Source organism: Agelaius tricolor, unplaced genomic scaffold, assembly GCF_023055355.1.
Source record: "Agelaius tricolor isolate 1412-34295 unplaced genomic scaffold, bAgeTri1.0.p SCAF_3, whole genome shotgun sequence".
Lineage (NCBI taxonomy): Eukaryota > Metazoa > Chordata > Aves > Passeriformes > Icteridae > Agelaius > Agelaius tricolor.
In genome coordinates this window covers 25,003,491-25,009,490 of record NW_027269263.1, presented here as the reverse complement: position 1 = coordinate 25,009,490, position 6,000 = coordinate 25,003,491, and positions in this window count along the sequence as shown.

Here is a 6,000-nt window from a genome sequence, read left to right as displayed (position 1 = left end):
CTGTGCATGCTCAGATCAACTACATTTTGGAGCTTTTTGTGCACTGGCAGCTGGTTGGCTGACTGCTTTGAAATTTATAATGGCAGCTTTTGAGATGTCAGTAGGAGATAGCCTTTGCAAAACAAGCACTACAGATAGAGAAAGGGGACAGGAGGAGAGCTGGGATGGATGAAAGAGAATGCAAGAGAGAAGAACAGAAAACAAATTCAGGAAATTAGGAAGTAAGTAAATGTAGGGCTTTATCTGTGAGTCTAGGCCAAAGGCTTTTACCATTTTGTAATCTTAACACTAACTATGCAGGGGAGATAGGTACAATTAAGATGTTATTTTTTATCTGCCCCAGCTAGTTGTCCTACCCTTCTGCAGAAAGTTGTTACACCCTGAGGGAGAGGAGACAGAACCATACCTATTTCCTGTATAGTGTGGCAAGTAGCTTTAACCACCAGTGAGGACATAGAGGCAGGTGAGTCAGATGCCTGTAGTTTCTTCTGACGCACCTCCTAGGGAGGGTACCCTCTGGCACATGGGAGGGACAAAGTGCTGAGGTCTGTAATAATTGTTCAAATTGCAACAGCTAGATCAGTCAGGCTTTTCTTAACTATGAATCCTGATTTAGGCAGCCATGTGTATATTTATATGTTGGTGCTAGATTTGGAAGACTCCATCCAAGTAAGAGAGAAAAAAGGGTGGCATAAAACCAGAAGAATATAGTTGGCAGCTGCTATCTGCTCATTGAAAGAAATGCTTCCTCTTAGGTACCAGTGAGAAATTTTACATAGCTACATGTGCATTTAAGGTTGAATAAGACAATTGATTAAACTGATATGTAACCTGTAGAATTTTCCTGACACTGAAAATACCAAAGTGCATTTTCAAATGAGGTTAACAATTTCTGTAGATATCAGGATAAAAAAAGAGAAGAGGTCACTCATAAATTCCAATTGATTTAAGTGTGGCATTTCTCACCCATTTATTTTTGTGTAGCTGCTTGCTTTGCCAAATAGCTGATTGATCAACTAAACTATTCTCTAAGTCAAGCACCTCATTTTTCAAGTTCTGTTTCAGCACAGTATAAAATAATTAGAGCTATAAAAAAAAAAAAAACAAACAAAAAAACCAGGAATGCCACAGTCCCCCACATATCTATTAGTTGTCATCGGTAGAGTCTAGCTGTTACCCAGAAGCATGTTAAAATTAAATGGTGAGCTTTATATAACATACTTATTTGTTCTCTCCTTCTTTACTTTACCATTCTTCATTTCAAAGCTCTTTTCTTCACTTCACAACACGGCATATTCCTGGCCATGCAGATACATATCCTCCACAGCAAATTGTTGCACAATTATACTTACCTTTTAAAAATAAACAAAAATTCAGTTGGAGATTTTGTAGCTCAAACTACATGCATGGCTTTAGAAATAGTTAAGTATTTTGCAGGACAGATAGAAATTTATATCAGTTTATAGACCATACAGAATTTAGGATAAATGTCTGCTAGAAATTAAAAAAAAAAAAAGAAAAAAAAAAAGGAGGTAACTGTGTGCTTGAAATTCTGTATTGGTCTGATTTAATCTCATTAGCTTCATTCAATATTTTGTTTTGAAAAATTTATTTACCTTTTATATAATTCATCAAAACAGTTTATTTTGCCCACCAATAAGCTCTCCATAGAAACAGTTGTATCTTAGTAACATACCAAGAATAGAGTTCAGGGAATGCACTGCATCTGTATATACTGCCCTTAAAGAACCATTTCTAGTTGTTATAAGGGAAGGTGAGAGTTTTCTTTCTGCAATTGTAGCAAGCACAGCACTGCAATACAACATCTCAGTGCTTCCTAGGTTGATCCCCTTACACATGAGATACAGGTAATTTCTGCCTCTTACTCCTTGTCCTTCATAGGAGCATGTCAGCAAAGATGTCAGATGGCTGTCCCTTACAGCTGGGAGTTTGTTTTTTGGTTTTGTTTTAATTGGATGCTAGTTGATGAAGTGCATGAACACTTCTTGCTTTTGGCCCTTGTTAGCTAAATTCAAAACTGTTTTTACGACTGCTCCTGTTTGGTTTGTTTTTTTTTTTCTGTCCCAGGTGTCCTTCTACATAGAAAAATTTTGAAAATTGTTTCGCTGGTATCACCTTGTGTGGAATCTGTAGCTGCTCTGTAGGGCGCTACTTTTCTACACTCCAGGTGACTCTAGCTTTACCAGCTGTCCTCTCATTGTGCCTTTCTCCTTTCTGCTCTTCCATGCTTGCTGTAGGGCCCCTGTTTGTCCTCTGGCACCTTTGTTCTCTCTGTCCCTCACAAAGCTGAAGTGATCCAAGGGAACGGTTACGATGACATTTGAGCTTCTCTGCAGCAGTGTGTTGATATTTACACTGAGCTGATTATTAGCAAGTGGAGCACATGACTACATTGTAAAATCTGCTTAGTTTAACCAATGCTTCAGGGGAAAAGAAGCAGGAAGTAGAGTGATGCAGGGGCTGTGTGTCAGTCCTTTCATGGTTGGTGGGGGCTGTGCCATTAATTTGTCTGGGTAGTAAGGGATGAAGTAAGTGATGAAGTGTGCTTTTCAGCTGATTCTTACACTGCTTTTTAGTTGTTATTTGCTGCATATTTCCTGCCTTGACTGTTACTCTTCTCTGCTTCAAAATAAGCCAGGCCATTTAACACTAGGGTAGAGTGGAGGGTGTCCTATCCCCAGCCCTCCACAAAAGCTTTTAAGATGTCAAGCAACAGAACACCCCATCCCAGGTTTTGATTAAGGAAAAGAGTAGTTATCAGCTTTGGTCTCAGGCACAGACTAACTGAGAGAATGAAGGCAGAGGCAAGATACCTCTTGTCTCAGCACACAGTTATTAAAAGAACATGTCTGGAGGCAAAAAAGAGGCCCAAGAACCCAGAGAAACCAGACAGATTTAACAAGAATTTCTCTTACCCTCTGTTTGGGGAGGCAGAGGGAAAGCATCTTGCTGAAACATGGTTTTAGAAATTTTTTATTTGTGTGGTTAATCTAAATTTGCAGCAGTAGCAAGCGAGCTATTTCAGAATATGAAATGGGGACACTGGGAGGGGTCTTTTTTTTTCTGGTTTCAGGGAAATGTTAGGGTATTGTGAACTGCCAGTTATGTTTTAGTGAGGCTGAAGTATAAAAAACAAGCAGCAGAGCTTTGGAAGTCATGGGGGCTTTGACACCTCTCTCTACCAACCTGTGTATGCCCACCTAACCCTTGAGATACTATTTTCTCACTTCTCTTTGGCTATGGTATCTCCATGTTCATGTCTCAGGCAGCTGTCGGTCCTCATTCTACAGCTTGCATCATTTCTGCAGCTACAGGTCACTCCCTGTACTTTCCATGTGGGTGGAAATGGGGCAGGCCAGGGACCTTTTCCATGTGGGGAAAAGAATAACAGAGTGCTGATAGAAGAGCAAGAAGGCCTGCAGTGATATTGAAAGGTGGTCTCTGTGGAGGGAAGAGATTCAGCCTAAAGCAGCTGAACTTCTCTCTCCTAGGGCCTCTCCTAGGCCCTCTCCTAGGCCCTAGCAGAACCTGCAGATTGCTCCCTCATCAGCTGTCCAAGAAGGCTGTGTCCACATTAGCAATTTGTTTCAAAGCGACAGTGTGGTTTGGAGGAAAATCTTGTCATTGTCTCCACTTACCATGTGGTGTTTCAGTTCTCAAAGTGGTTTTGGTGTATACAAACCAAATTCCTTCAGGAGGAAATGAAAACAGAAGCTCTGCTTCCAATCTGCTCCACATGCACCCTAGCGCTAATGGGGACAAGAGGTTCCAAAATAGCGTGTGAGCTGCATCATCACAAGGTCCTCTAGCACATACCTAACACTTCTTCTCAGAAAGCTTTGAAACACATGTATAGTGGAGGTGTCTGGCTTCAGTGACTAGGCTAAATATAATCTAGAATAAACCCCAAAACATATATCATGGGAAAATGAGGTGCATTAGTATCAACTATTTCATTCTACCAATCCAGTCCTTATATGCTGAATTACTTTCTTCTGAAAATACTGCTTACTTTTTCCTGTACCTTGAGCTGGCTTTAGGAAATGCCAAATTTAACCTAAAAATGTACCTAGAATGTTTCTTGTATCTAGTAATGGGGATGCCCACACAACTTAATTATGTATGTTAGCGCTTTAATCACTAAAGACAGCTCTCTAATCACTATTAAAGAGCTAATGTTGCTCATCTTAACTTGAATGAAAGACATAAAGCAAAACCTGCCAGCAATCACAATAGTAGATATGCTGGTACTGTAGCCAAGGATACAGGGAGAGCTGTGGAATTGTATCCCAGGGTGGGTAAAGGCACATAGGCTGAAAACTGCACTCAGTAGCATGCCTACTCACCAAAACAAAAAAAGGCAAACATAGCTGGGTGAATAACAGTGACAATGTCATTCTCTCCTGGGTGGAAACTACTATGTGCCTGCTATAAAGGTAGAAGAAACCAGTGTTTAGCCAGAATGATGAAATATGTAACAGTCTACATTTACCAATATAATTACAAAATTATAATTACAAAATTATATAAATTCTTAACTGTTGTATTGTCTTCCCCCCCCACTTTTCCTATGATATCCATTTATTTATGAGCTTCTTTATTTGCATAGCTCAGTGGCAGCACTGATGTAAGTGTCTGCAAGTACACAGTGCTCTGTGCTGCTATTGTCACTTACAGTCAAGATTTACTTACAGCTGCTCCCAGGAGCCATAATATGCCCTCATGCCTCACATATCCTACTGTGAATTGAAAACATGTTCTAACAAAATGTTATGAAATTACATGCAAGATTATGGAGATATTTTTTCATATGGAAAATTTTAGTGTTCTTTAAGAATCTGTAATTTGTACAGTTTAATATTTTTTTTCTTGCCATGTCAGATAAACCTAGACATTCTGCTCTCAGATGATAGCACGTTTGGAGATATGAGAGAAACAGGGAGCTGCTGGAACATATTGCAGAAGCCTAAAGCACTTAGCAACAGAGAAAGTGTGGGCTGCAGCGACAGAAGCCAGAATGTGGAAACAAGTGACATCGAGGCGGCTGTTTGGGAAAGAAGAGCTTTTACTTTGTTTATAATTTCAGTAATTCTAAAGAACTTGGCAGTGTGGGAGGTCACTGCAGTCTCTGACTCTGCACATATCCTTTTCTGTGTGCCTGTTTTTCAAATGCCTATGATAATTATTACCAAGAGTGCTGGATGTTCTAATTTCCTTTTGTATTTCCTGTTTCTCAAAAACTAGAGAAGTCAAATTAAGGTATTTGTTTTGCATCAGTTTATTCTGTTAAGACATAACTCATGTGGCAGGCACCATGAATAGTTTTTAAAATGATAGTGATAATGTCTTCTGGAGTGATACAATAATTTACCATGATGCTTTTTAGTGCTTTGCATTGGAACATCCTGATAGTATGCACTAATGATAGTGTGGATGTCAAATAACTGCTAAAGAAAAGATGCCTGAGGTGCTGAGCAGGGTAAATTGAGCTGAGATAAAATAAAAATGTTTCTGACATCACAGTGACTTTTACAAGGGCATTTAGAAATCAGTGCATTTCTAAGTCCTGCAGGTCTTACTGAGGTAGAAATTATCTGGAGAACTTTACTCACCACTTACTGGGGATTGTTTTACCTAATGCATATGCACCTGTAAATACCAAAATCTCCTTTCCTCTGAAAAGTTATTCTGCATATTAAATGCAGGGGCTGCACAGCTCTAGGGTTGAAAAAAAAAAAGTCCTTAGGCAACACAGGACACTAAAGGAACTTGGAAACCTTACCATAATTGTTACATTTTGTATTAATGAAGGTTGAACTAGCCATTATCTTTTATTTTCTTTTTCCTCTCTATAAATATCTCTTGTGGTTTGCATTATTTGGTAATCTAACTGTGTCTACTTTTGAGATATTACCACTTGAAAATAACAGTCAAAGTAAATGATAGAGATGTACCAAATTACTATAATAGAGGTGCTAC